This window comes from Oryx dammah, unplaced genomic scaffold (genome assembly GCF_014754425.2).
Source record: "Oryx dammah isolate SB20612 unplaced genomic scaffold, SCBI_Odam_1.1 HiC_scaffold_2, whole genome shotgun sequence".
Taxonomy (NCBI): Eukaryota; Metazoa; Chordata; class Mammalia; order Artiodactyla; family Bovidae; genus Oryx; species Oryx dammah.
This window is the reverse complement of record NW_024070186.1, coordinates 132,382,065-132,396,636: the sequence shown is the minus strand read 5'-3', so window position 1 is coordinate 132,396,636 and position 14,572 is coordinate 132,382,065. Positions and strand designations below refer to the sequence as shown.

The 14,572-nt window shown below is 37.4% G+C and overlaps 1 pseudogene; it reads left to right on the top strand.

The window, feature by feature from the left end:
• Positions 1 to 14,217: 14,217 nt before the first annotated feature.
• On the top strand, positions 14,218 to 14,336 carry LOC120859366 (annotated as a pseudogene).
• The last annotated feature ends 236 nt before the right edge of the window (positions 14,337 to 14,572 follow it).

Here is a 14,572-nt window from a genome sequence, read left to right as displayed (position 1 = left end):
AAACTACATTATTTCTAGCTGGCATTTATTACATTCCAATTAAGGGGATAGGCATGGATTCCAAGCCAACAACAGTGGACATTCAAGAACAGAGCCTGCTATCCATGTGTTTATCAGGAGAGAAGAATGGGTCATGTGATAACCCTAAGAAGTAGAAGAAGGGTAATTGGACACCAACTGCATGTGTTTCCAAGGTCACCAGTGACAGATGCAGGATATACTCAACCATTCCTCTGCTTTCCTCAAAGAAAAATCTCTTTTTTATAGCCAATCTAGCGTAGCACTATTATTAAAGCCAGATTTTTTTTCAAATGGGGAGGGAAAAGCTTTGATAGAGCTCTTGATCTGGCATTTAAAGGTCTGTTCACAATATTTTTTTTCTCAACTGTTATCTTTAAAAACAAAATAGGGTACTTAAAAAAGCAAAGACCTAACCTAGTTCCTAAGTAAAAATCATGCACGTTCTTATATTTGGAGAAGTATATTAAGTGAAGAAAATCCATAGTATAATAACTACCATAAAAATGTATTTGGATTTAAATGCTTCACACCTAAAATCTGAAAAGTAAATTCTCCTGGATTTATGTTTTATTTCATGATCTGAGCCACAGTGAGCTCCGAGTCTTACTGTTGCTGACTGTATAGAGCTTCTCCATCATTGCCTGCAAAGAATATAATCAATCTGATTTTTGTATTGACCATCTGGTGATGTCCATGTGTAGTCATCATTTGTGTTCTTGAAAAAGGTGTTTACTATGACCAGTGCATTCTCTTGGCAAAACTCGGTTAGCCTTTGATCTGCTTCGTTTTGTACTCCAACGCCAAATTTGCCTGTTACTCCAGGTGTCTCTTGACTTCCTACTTTTGTATTCCAGTCACATATAATGAATAGGACATCATTTTGGGGTGTTAGTTCTAGAAGGTCTTGTAGGTCTTCATGAGAGTGACCGTGAAGTCGCTCAGTTGTGTCCAACTCTTTTCAAACTCATGGACTGTAGCCTACCAGGCTCTTTGGTCCATGGGATTCTGCAGGCAAGAATACTGGAGTGGGTTGCCATTTCCTTTTCCAGGGGATCTTCCTGAGCTAGGGATTGAACCTGGGTCTCCTGCATTGCAGGCGGATGCTTTAACCTCTAATCCACCATAGAACTGTTCAATTTCAGCTTCTTCAGCATTACTGGTCAGGGAATAGACTTGGATTGCTGTGTTATTGAATGGGTTGCCTTGGAAACAAACAGAGATCATTCTGTCATTTTTGAGATTGCATCCAAGTACTGCATTTCAGACTCTTTCATTGACTATGATGGCTACTCCATTTCTTCTAAGGAATTCTTGCCCAAGTAGTAGACATATGGTTATCTGAGTTAAATTCACCCATTCCAGTCCATTTTAGTTCGCTGATTCCTAAAATGTCAATGTTTAATCTTGCCATCTCCTGTTTGACCACTTCCAATTTGCCTTGATTGATGGACCTAACATTCTAGATTCCTGTGCAATATTGTTCTTTACAGCACCAGAGCTTACTTCCATCACCAGTCACATCAACAACTGGGTGTTGTTTTTGCTTTGGCTCCACCTCTTCTTTCATTCTGGAGTTATTTCTCCAGTGATCTCCAGTAGCATATCGGGCACCTACTGACCTGGGGAGTTCATCTTTCAGTGTCCTACCTTTTTGCCTTTTCATAATGTTTACGGGGTTCTCAAGGCAAAAATACTGAAGTAGTTTGCCATTCCCTTCTCTAGTGGACCACATTTTGTCAGAAATCTCCACAATGACCCATCCATCTTGGGTGGCCCTACACAGTATGGATCATAGTTTCATTGAGTTAGAAAAGGGTGTGGTCCATGTAATCAGATTGACCATTAGACCACTAGACCATTCAGGTATGACTTAAATCAAATCCCTTATGATTATACAGAGAAAGTGACAAAAAGATTCAAGGCATTAGATCTGATAGACAGAGTGCCTGAAGAACTATGGATGGAGTTTCTTGACAAGAGGCAGTGATCAATACCATTTCCAAGAAAAAGAAATGCAAAAAGGCAAAATGGTCATCTGACAAGGCCTTACAAAGAGATGAGAAAAGAAAAGATGCAAAAGGCAAAGGAGAAAAGGAAAGATATACCCACTTGAATGCAGAGTTCCAAAGAAGAGCAAGGAGAGATTAGCAAGCCTTCCTCCGTGATCCATGCAAAGAAATAAAGGAAAACAATAAAATGGGAAAGACCAAAGATCTCTTCAAGAAAATTAGAGATACCAAGGGAAGATTTCAGGCAAAGATGGGTACAACAAAGGACAGAAATGGTATGGACCTAACAGAAGCAGAAGATATTAAGAAGAGGTGGCAAGAATACACAGAAAAACTATACAAAAAAATATCTTCATGACCCAGATAATCACGATGGTGTGATCACTCACCTAGAGCCAAATATCCTGGAATGTAAAGTCAAGTGGGCCTTAGGAAGCATCACTATGAACAAAGCTAGAGAAGGTGATGGAATTCCAGTCGAGCTCTTTCAAATCCTAAAGATGATGCTGTGAAAGTGCTGCACTCAATATGCCAGCAAATTTGGAAAACTCAGCAGTGGCCACAGGGCTGGAAAAGGTCAGTTCTCATTCCAATCCCAAAGAAAGGCAATGTCAAAGAATGCTCAAACTATCACTCAGTTGCGCTCATCTCACATGCTAGTAATTAATGCTCAAAATTCTCCAAGCCAGGCTTCAGCAATACATGAACCATGAACCTCCAGATGTTCAGGTTGGATTTAGAAAAGGCAGAGAAACCAGAGATCAAATTGCCAGTATCTGTTGGGTCATTGAAAAAGCAAGACAGTTCCAGAAAAACATCTACTTCTGCTTTATTAACTATGCCAAAGCCTTTGACTGTGTGGATCACAATAAACTGTGGAAAATTCTGAAAGAGATGGGAACACCAGACCACCTGACCTGCCTCCTGAGAAATCTGCATGCTGGTCAGGAAGCAACAGTTAGAACTGAACATGGAACAACAAACTGGTTCCAAATAGGGAAAGGAGTATGTCAAGGCTGTATATTGTCACCCTGCTTATTTAACTTATATGCCGTCTCTGGGGTCGCACAGAGTTGGACACGACTGAAGCGACTTAGCAGCAGTAGCAGCAGCAGCAGAGTACATTAGGAGAAATGCTGAGCTGGATGAAGCACAAACTGGAATCAAGATTGCTGGGAGAAATATCAATAGCCTCGAATATGTAGATGACACCACCCTTGTGGCAGAAAGTGAAGAAGATTTAAAGAGCCTCTTGATGAAAGTGAAAGAGGAGCGTGAAAAAGTTGGAATAAAATTCAACATTCAGAAAACTAAGATCATGGTATCCGGTGCCATCACTTCATGGCAAATAGATGGGGAAACAATGGAAACAGTAAGAGACTTTATTTTTTTTGTGCTCCAAAATCACTGCAGATGGTGACTGCAGCCATGAAATTCAAAGACACTTGCTCGTTGGAAGAAAAATTATGACCAACCTAGACAGCATATTAAAAAGCAGAGATATTACTTTGTCAACAAAGTCCATCTAGTCAAATCTTTGGATTTTCCAGTAGTCATGCATGGATATGAAAATTGAAGTATAAAGAAAGGTGAGCACCGAAGAACTGATGCCTTTGAACTGTGGTGTTAGAGAAAACTCTTGAGTCCCTTGGACAGCAAGGAGATCCAACCAGTCTATCCTAACGGAAATAAGTCCTGAATATTCACTGGAAGGACTGATGCTGAAGCTAAAACTCCAATACTTGGCCACCTGATGCAAAGAGCTGACTCTGGAAAAGACCCTGATGCTGGGAAAGATTGAAGGCTGGAGGAGAAGGGAACAACAGAGGATGAGGTGGTTGGATGGCATCACTGACTCAATGGACATAAGTTTGAGTAAGCTTCCGGATTTGGTTATGGACAGGGAAGCCTTGGCGTGCTGTGCTGCAGTCTATGGGGGTCATAATGAGTAGGATACAACTGAGTGACTGAACTGAACTATGTTTTATTTCACAAACATTTGATGAAGCTCTTTCTATAAGCTAACATTTTGAAATTATACTTTTTGAATTAGTTTCTTTGATAACCATTTTCTTTCTATAGAAATGATGATCCTTTAATTTTCAAGGATATGCCCTTGACATCTACATAGATTTATTTGACATAGGTACCATTTGTTCATTTATTTATCAAGCAATTTTTTGAGCACCTGTTGAGTATGAGACATATTTCATGGTGAGTTTCTTAAACAAAACCCTCACCATTATCAACCTTGCATTCTCTTCTCTTCCTCTTTTTGGGGTGGGGATAATTTCACATCATATTATTGTTTAGTCACATAAAGTTCTTTAAAATTAGATGAATATTAATCATTATAATTACATACCATATATATTATATCTGTTATAATATTTTTTGATGTGTCTATGTCTATGAAATTAATCAATAAATAATCAATAATTAAAATAGAAAAGAGTTTTGTTTGAGCCAAACCAAGGGGGAATGGACCAGAAACCCCCTTCCCAGATTACTCTCAGAAACTGCTCCAGAGAAGCTGGATAATCCATACAGTTTTATATCTTATGAGAACCAAAAACATTAAACAAGTCAGGGCTTCACATCTCCAAGATTTCAGAAAACAAAACAAAACGTTCCAGCATGTAGACAGCAAGTCAGCGTGTCCTTGACACATGCAAAGCGAGTCTTGTCATCAAAGGAGGACCAACATTGGTATCATAGGGAGAGGCATTTAATCTTTATTTTTAAGATGGATAATCCTTTACTTTTGGTCAATGTGTACTTTTCTTTAATTATTAAAGCAGATGTACAATGTAGGCTTGATAGGCCACAAACTGGCTAACTATAGCATAAATTTTAAGTTAACTCATGTGTAATCCCAAATGACTTCCTTATGTCTCAGTATGTGAAAATATATTTGATCAGAAGTATCAGGGATTATACCTATGGTACAATACTAATGGCAGATTTCATGACCTTCTGTCATGGAAATGGATCATTTTCCAAAAGTTTGCCTGACTTATTTTGAATTTGACTATAATTTTAGATTGCTTGGAGAAGACCTTTCTATCACAATTGATTAGAAGGTATGTCTCTTAAATGGACTTCCCAGGTGGCTCAGTTTTGAAGAATCCACCTGCCAAGAAGGTGACATGGGTTTGATCCCTGGAGGGATCCCTCATTGGGATTCCCTCACCGAGAAGAATCCTTGGAGAAGGAAATGATAACCCCCTCCAGTATTCTTGCCTGGGAAATCCCATGGACAGAGGAGCCTGGTGGGCTACAGTCCAGGGGCTGGAAAAGAGTTGGACATGACTTAGCAACTAAACAACAACCATGTCACTTAAGGTGGTGTCACAACGTGATAACGTGCATAATAAGAAAGTTGGGCCAACTCATTAAAAGTATTATCAGTATAAACAGATTCTGGATTGTCATTTTCTCAAGACTCTGGAAGAAGATTTTTTTTTCCCCCAGAGCCTTTGACAAGAGTTAGAAACAATTAATATAACAATTTAAAAACTCCCATAGGGAAATAGCATGCCAGCTAAGGCTAAAATTTGGGACCAATGCTGCTAGCCTATATGTGAAAACAAAACAACACATTACAAGAGAGGCTGGTGTTGATTATTAAGAAATAAACATTCCTGTGGCTCATTTGAAGGCAAATCTGTAGTAGTCAGCCAAGAATACATGTGACCACATCTGAAGGTTGGAATTTTCAAGTTCCTGTGTGCAATGAGAAACTGAGTGCCACAGCAATGCAGATGAAGAAAAGATGGTGTCAAATGGTTCCCTTTCCATCTGATGTCTTACAGCAGCTATGCTCACAGTTACTCTTAAAGGAAAATAGAATGAAAGAAAAAACTACCTTCACAGTGTCGTGTTGTTTAGGCTGAATAGTCTAAGCCAAATTATTACTTAGGAATAAATTAAATATTGAATAACACAGAGTCCAAACACAAATTAGATACACTCGAGGGAAATGTCTCACTACAACAATAGCCTGAGTTAATTCTACTTGCCTGGAAGCAAGAAGTTAGTGCTACCAGTCCCAGGAAAGAGGGTTAATATGTATTTTGCCATTTCCACCCTGTATTAAATTGCAACAATCCCAGTATTCTCTACCACTCCCCCTAATTTATTTTTATCTATGAATGTATTACCAAATAACACATTATATATTTAACTTTTTAAAAAATATATTATTTCTCTGGCAGTGGAATATAAGCTTCACAAGGGCATGGATTTTGAAATACTTTGTTTCATTTTAAATCCCTCGCTCATAGTAGGCATCCAATATATATCTTTGAAAGAAATAATTTATTAATCTTATAAATTTAATTATGATACAGGGGATATGATAGCTTATGTAACAAATACTTTTTCCAGACACATTCTGAAAAACAAAGACTGTTCTGAGTCCTAAAAAGAGATTTGTTAATTAATTCACTCTTCTTTTACCCAGATGCTTGAGAAATATAACTATTTTAAGATATTTTAATATAATTTAATATTTTAAGAAATATGTTCACAGATTATTTTACATACATGCATACAACATTTGATCACATGTAAGTTTCAAATAATGATTTTCTTCTTTTTTACTTAGTTTGGCTCAATATAAAACTTTTTCTTACTCTCCCCTTCTCCCTCCCACCGCAGGCACCTAAGAATAATCATACAATTCTTCCCAAAACACAGGATAATTTATATGGAGAAGAATCATGTACTTTTTATTATATTTCAAGTTTTTTTTAAGGATTATCTTTTAAATGCATTTGATATATGCCTCTGCTGCTAAGTCCTTCAGTCATGTCCAACTGTTTGCAACTCCATGAACTGTAGCCCACCAGGCTCCTCTGTCCATGGGATTCTCCAGGCAAGAATCCTAGAGTGGGGTTGCCATGCCCTCTTCTAGGGGATCTTCTCAATTCAGGGACTAAACCCACGTCTCTTATGTCTTTTGCATTGGCAGTCAGGTTCTTTACCACCAACATCACCTGGGAAGCCCATATTTTGTGCTAGGAGAAACTTATCAATCAAAAATGGAATTAGAGAATTGAAAGGAATTATGCATCAAAGAGAGACGACACCAAGAGGCTGTGGCTTTTGTGAGTTATGGAAAAAGCAATTCTTCACATTTGCTTCAATGCATTTCCTCATAGTAATATTGCTATTAATAAATATAGCAATTGCATTATAGGTAAGCTAACAGAACCTATTAAAGCAAGATTTTATTGAGATATTTTACTCTCTTAATAAGATTTTAGACTTAAAATCTATCAAAAGGAATGATTCTGTAAAAGATTCTGTTTTGCAGTTGTTTTTTTCCCACTTGGTGTACCAACCTCATATCTCTTGAGTCATAGATCTGTGCAATTCCACACCTTTCTCACTGCTTCCACTTGCTGTCAAGTGAGCTTGACAATTCTCCTTCCCTTATCTCAGAAGGTCTGCAGTTAAGAATGGGCTCCTGTAGTCCTTTTAGTCTAAGGATATATCTTAGTTTCTTCTTGAATCTTTGATATGCCTGTTCTTCTCCCTGCATTTACCCTGTGAGAGTAAGCCTTCAGGGGCAGAGAAAAATCTCATGCTTTGTATCCCCAAGAACACTATCTTTGCCCAGTTTGAGTTTGTGACTGAATTTCTTCTGCCACCAACTGTTATTTTTGCCTTGTGTTTCTCTTGCCCATGGCTAACTCTGGTAGGAGTATTCTTTATATCTCATTATCTTATCTTCCAGTGCATTCTTTGAGAGTTTTGAAACATTGCTTCTGTAAGTAATGAAAATATGTTTTTTAGAAACATGCAAGCTACTTCCAAATCTTTCTCTTTTTTAAATAACATAAATACCACTGGAGGAAAGATTAAATTCCATAGTGTCACTTAACTCTAGGTTATCCTAGAGAATACTTGCAAAGATTTGGGCGAGATAAATGGAGGGGGAATGCACTAAGGAGGCCAGTGTTGCACCCCAGCTGCTGCGTAGGACAACAGAGATGGGAGCCGTGATTTTCCTCTGTGCTCTTCTTCTGTTGCTCAGTCTCAGGCCCTACATACTGGAAGAGGAAAGTGTTTTAGGTTATGATAAAGTAAGAGTAATGAGAAGAGAAAGGGTGAGACAGCTGTGTATTAGTGGCCCGTGAAAGACAAGTAGAGGAATGCCAGGTAAAACTAGTGTATAGTTAGAGCTTCATAAGCTGACACTTAAATATACAATATGCATTTTTAACATTTCCATTTTCAAGTCTCAGATAGTAGTCAATTCTCACTACTCCAAAAGATAAAATTCTGTTTTATTCCAAAAGCACAGAAGGATCACAACCAACCTAGAAGAGGATCTGTGACCCAAATCCATATTTCCAGATTCCTACTTCAGTGTTCTTTGTTACTGGCTCCCGTGGTTGATTTCCTAATTAAAAACTGTATCTGTCGTCCTTTTCACCAGCATACTACCATTGCTGAAAAAACTATGATTCATATGTAAAAACACAAGCTGTAACTTGAGAATCTTTTTTTCTATTCTAAACACAAGTTGCTATGGATGCTCTACATGCTTCCTGTTTAGAGTTTTTATTCAGCCATCATTTATGTGCTCAGAATAAACCAGAATGTTGTCCTTAGGCGCTCACGGAAATATCTGTCAATATCAATGCAGTAAAAACACAATCTTACATCTCCCAAATTTAGATCCTGGAGTTAACTCAATTTTTCAACTCTTAATAGCTTTATTTTTCTCATCAAGTTATAGTTTTGAAGACAAGTATGAAGAAAGATTGATAGCTACCGATAAAAGCTGGCAATTTTTTTTCCTCTCCATGGCTGGCATTTGTTACAGCAGTCAGGCAGAAAATGCACTGCTTCTTTAAATTCAAAGCGAGTATGTGATGAGATTGTATGAGATTTTAAAACATGCATAATGGTGGCTTGTTTATTATTGTAATTCACAGATAATTATAAAGAGTTGTTTTGTAATTCTCATGTCAAAAACTAACATAAGTAACTCATTTTTGCCTTGGAAGATTTTTCTTATGGGGAATAAAATTTTAACACTGAAAATAAACATTTACCTTTGACAATGTATTTGCATAAAATTATATAATTTGAGTTAAATATTTACGTATGTTTTATAATCATGTCTGAGATAGACTGTATTACCTATACATAACTTAATGCAATACGCATAGATGTTGGGCATATCTATATGTATTTCACTAAATATAATTTTAACAAAAGACACTGTGAAGACAATAGAGATTTCAAAAAACTTCTTCATTCATTAGGTTATTTAGCTGCACACACACTGCTGACAATCCATTGAATTGATCTGATCATGATGTTGATTATTGTGTTTTTTTTAAACTTGATGCGCAATGCATACATTTAAATATATACATAAATTACTCATTTATGTGTTCCTCATAATAACCCTATGTGATAAATACTGTCATTGTTACCCAGTTTATAGGGGATGAAGCTTTGTCACAGAGAAGTTAAGTGAGTTATTGCCTCAGGGCGCAGAGTAAACAACCTTGTTGGAGATAGAACCTTGGCAGTCTCAGCACCAGTCTGTATTCTTATCCATGTTGCTACACGTTTTCTGTTAATATAATTATTTAAATGTTCATCCCTTTTCCTTCCCTTCTCCAGGGGATCCTCCTGACCCAGGGAAGGGGTCACTATGCAATAATAGTGGTGTCAGTTGCTCAGTCATGTCCAACTCTTTGTGACCCCATGAACTGTAGCCCACCAGGCTCCTCTGTGCATGGGGTTCTCCAGGCAAGAATACTGGAGTGGATTTCCATGCCCTTTTCCAGAGGATCTTCCCAACCCAGGGATCAAACCTGAGTCTCCTGCATTGCAGGCAGATTCTTTACCATCTGAGATACAGGGAAGCACCAATAGACTTAATTATATCCTCTCATCTCTATGCTGATATCTCCCAGTTTGACTACAAGTGTATTAAATGATTCATTTTAAATTCGTAAGTCTATTTGCTTAAGATCCCATTAGACTTCAAAGTAATTTAGTTTTTATAGAAATGTTAGAGTTTAAGTTAATTTTATGCCTTTCCTACATGAAGATGATAGTTTCCCTCAGTGGAACAAGCGTTTTCGACTGTTACTATAAAGTGAATTTGAATTTCTGTACTTTTAAACTTTAGTCAACCTTTGTTCCTACTCTCTCTTTTCAATCTCTCAGTTTGTAACCAACAGAAAGAATGTTTAACCAAGTTAACAAGGATAAGAGATGCATTCTTCCACCACTAATACACAATAGGGATAAAATAAAAATGATTCTCAAAGATTAATTTAATAATGTAATAATATTCTAAGGGCCTACTATGTGCCAAGGAGTCTATTAGGTACTGAATGTAGCATGTGGGGCAAAATCTCGCAGCATAGGAGGGAATATACTCAATAATTGAATGGCTAAAGGAAATGCCCCTCCCAGATGTTGGTACATGGACTTTCTGTTTTATACTGTATTTCAAATAAGTCAAAAGCCACAGATAAATTGTCAACCCTGAAAACTTATGTATACATATATTATTGAGGACATGAGGGGGCCTTCCTGATAATTCAGTTGGTGGAGATGGCAATCCACTCCAGTGCTATTGCCTGGAAAATCCCATGGACAGAGGAGCCTGATAGGTTACAGTCCATGGGGTCGCAAAGACGGACACGACTGAGCGACTTCACTTTCACTTCAAAGAACCCAGCTGCAATGCAGGAGACCCTGGTTTGATTCCTAGGTCAGGAAGATCCACTGCAGAAGGGATAGGCTACCCACTCCAGTATTCCTGAGCTTCCCTTGTGGCTCAGCTGGTAAAGCATCCATATGCCATGTGGGAGACCTGGGTTCAATCCCTGGGTTGGGATGATCCCCTGGAGAAGGGAAAGGCTACCCACTCCAGAATTCTGGCCTGGAGAATCGCATGGACTTTGGAGTCCATGGGGTTGTGAAGAGTCGGACATGACTGAATGACTTTCAGTTCACTTTTTTTCACATATTGAGGGCAAGAGGAGAAGGAGGCAACAGAATGAGATGATTGGATGGCCTCACCAATCAATGGACCAGTGTTGGAGCAAACTCTGGGAGAGTGTGAAGGACAGGGAAACCTGGCATACTGAAGTCATGGGGTCACAAAGAGTCAGATATGACTTAGTGACTGAACAACAATATAATTATTACATATATATGCATATCTTTGTAACATTAATTCCTTTCTGTCCTTTAGACATAGTTGAATATTCATGTGAAAAATCAGCATTGAAATTTTAATCTGAAGCTCCAACTTGGCAGTCCAGACATTCTGGTATTCTAGTGTTAATTGTTAAACCTAATGTAGTTCACCTACAAAGAAGCATTCTCAGCATAGGTACAGATATATCAGTCACTGGTCTGACACCACCATTTAGGAAAAAGGCAGATGATTGGTTTGATTAAATGCCAGAATAGAATGATTCTCACACCTACAGCCTTGTCAGATTTGTCAGCATCCTTCACCCTGTCTTTCTTCTTGTGGTACTTACACCTAAAACTGTGCATTAAGCAATTTACTTAGGTAATCCTTTTATGAGCAGCTGCTACTCAAGAGGCACAGAGAAGTCACTAGTAGAGGTGAAAGGTTACTTTGGGGAAAAGAAGACTAGATAAAGCATAAACACAAGTGAAAAGTATAATGAAAGTTTCTCCTTAGGAGAGTTAGTTATTCTATTCTTACTCTTTCATATATAAGCGCTTAGGAAAAACCATTTTCCTTGAAAAGTTGCGAGGAATTATACGAAAGGGGCTTCCCTGGTGGCTCAGGGGTAAAGAATCTGCCTGCAATGCAGGAGCCGCAGGAGAAGTAGGTTCGATCCCTGGGTCAGGAAGATCCCCTGGAGGAAGGCATGACAACCCACTCCAGTATTCTTGATAGAGAATCCATAGACAGAGGAGCCTGGAGGTCTACAATCCATAGGGTCACAAAGAGTAGGACGTTACTGAAGCAACTTAGCATGCATGAAGGCATATCTTCCAAATCAGCCAATGTTTCAATGAATGACTTGGGACATACTATCAAGATAATTATTTTATTCCTTCAGTTTGATAAAGCTAAAATTCTGTGCAATCTTATTCATCGTCAACATTTTTTTTTCTAGTTTGATTTTTAAAATTTTGAATTTGGAAACATAATGGGTTACTTTACTCCTAAACTTTTGCAATATTGTCTTTGAATAATCTTATCTAAACAGATAGAAATGAATCCAGCTAGATTTTCAGTTATTAATTCATATGCAGACTGACAGTAATATTCTGGGACAATGAAAATGAAGGTATAAAGATCACTGAGCTTTGACTTCAGCTAAATTTGGTCTCACTGCAACATCCTTCTCTATTCAGTGATCCTTAATGGATTCTTTTCTACATTGACATTTTAACCTAGCATCTTTTGGGATCCTTTCAATATTTGAGTTTTATTATTCAAAATGATTGTTCTCTAATTCTATATTATTAAACTCAAAATTTAAGGCAAATTGCACCTCACATAAAAACTCATTTTGTCTTTCCAAGATTGTAGAAGTAAAAAGTGAAGGAAAAAATCTGGTTTTCATATATTCCTCTCTTGGTCATACAATTTACTTGGGAAGCAGAATGCTGTGAGGAAAGGAGCCTTGGACTTGAAATCGGGAAATGGGCAGTGGTCTCAGCTTTCCTCTCAAAGGTTGTGCTAAGTTAAGCAAGTTTCTTAACTTTTCCAAGCTTCTTTTCTTCCTACTGTTTTTGAAGTCCTAAAATCGATATGAAATGGTTTATTGAACAGTGGTACAAAATGACTATCATTAGTAGTAATATGTACATAAGGGTATGTCAGAGTGGTTGTTATAAACTTTTCTCATCTTGTATGCCCATCAGTTTTCTAAGAGGAGTGTTACTTCATGGCCCTATTTAAAGTGTCTGATCATCTAGTCTAGTTGGGACACTGCTCTAAAAATCTGTGGCCTTTATTAACTCAGCTGCTACAAAACTATTACATATAAAGAAACTGTTACAATCTCAACACCTTGCAGATGAGTCCTTTGAATTTTGATTAACATGAAGCTATGTAGGCATTTTTTTCTTTATGCATTTATGAAATGAGAAAGCAGAGAAAATTGGCTTGAATGGCTATGAAAATGGAAGCTTTTAGAAATCATACCCATTGTGACCATACACATTATTTAATGTTTATAGTGAATGAATATACATCACAGAACATTGATTATTAAAAAGTATTTCATGGTATTTCCTCTCAAGGGACAGTATCATGTATTTATTTCACAAAAAGATCATTGGGGGAACAGTTATATTTTCATTGTTTCATAGTGCTCTAACTATTCTTCTTAAATACTCTGCACAAAATTGTCCTCTAAATGATTCTGAGAAAACTACATGATTTTAATAATATATATGTGGTGATCATTTGGAAAGGCTATATAATGCACCTTCTGAGATACACAATAGGTAGAGATTAGTTTAGAAATACTAAGCATAAACTTATTTTAAGATATGTTAAAAAAAATAGGACTTGCTGCTGATTCCATTTTCAAGATCAAAAACAGAGTTGTGGCATACAACAAGATCCTTTCAGAAGAAATGGAAATGACTGTCAACAAGTGATGTGATATTTGTTCCTGACACACATCTTATTGATCTGATGTAATCCTTTCTTTCTATCTTATAAAGATATATTTTAGTCTCTATAAAACATATTGCCACTTTGTGTCTGCATGACAATAGAAAAACTTTTCCTGAATAACTATTTTACTCTCAAAATCATGAAGAAAGTGCAGCAGTGGATTTAAACCAAAAAACACAAGAAAATTGAGTTTAACTTATTCAAGGAACAGGAAATAGGTTGGAATTGAGGCAAGGGATCTAATAATGATTAAGAGGAGGGGAGGGGATGAAGCTTATAAGAATAGAATATATTAGGAAATCTACTGTTTAATAGAAAGGGTTACTTTCAAATTTCCCAGTTTGTAAAGTAAATCCACAAAATTAAAACTTAGTGAAGTTTGTCAGCAGTTCCTATAACTACAAGTGTTCTTTAGTTAAAAATTGCAGTTCTCCTGCATCCTCAAAATATGTGCTATTATTGTTTCCAAATTTGAAATAATTTTTTGTTGTTGTTGTTGTTTTTAGTACTCCAAAGTCATATGTCTACAGCCATACCACCCTGAATGCACCCAATCTTGTCTGACCTAGGAAGTTAAGCAGGTTTGGGCCTGGTTAGTACTTGGATGGGAGACTGTCTGGAAATACCAGGTGCTTTGGGCTTCCCAGGTGGCGCTAGTGGTAAACAATCCGCCTAAGACATAAGAGAAATGGATTTGATCCCTAGGCTGGAGGAGGAAATGGTAACCCACTCCAGTATTCTTGCCTAGAGAATCCCATGGACAGACGAGAGGAGCTTGAAACGGGCTCCATAGGGTAACACAGAGTTGGATGCGGCCGAAGCGACAGCATGTGTGCAAAGTCATTTATGAATTATTTAAATAGGAAATATCTTGACC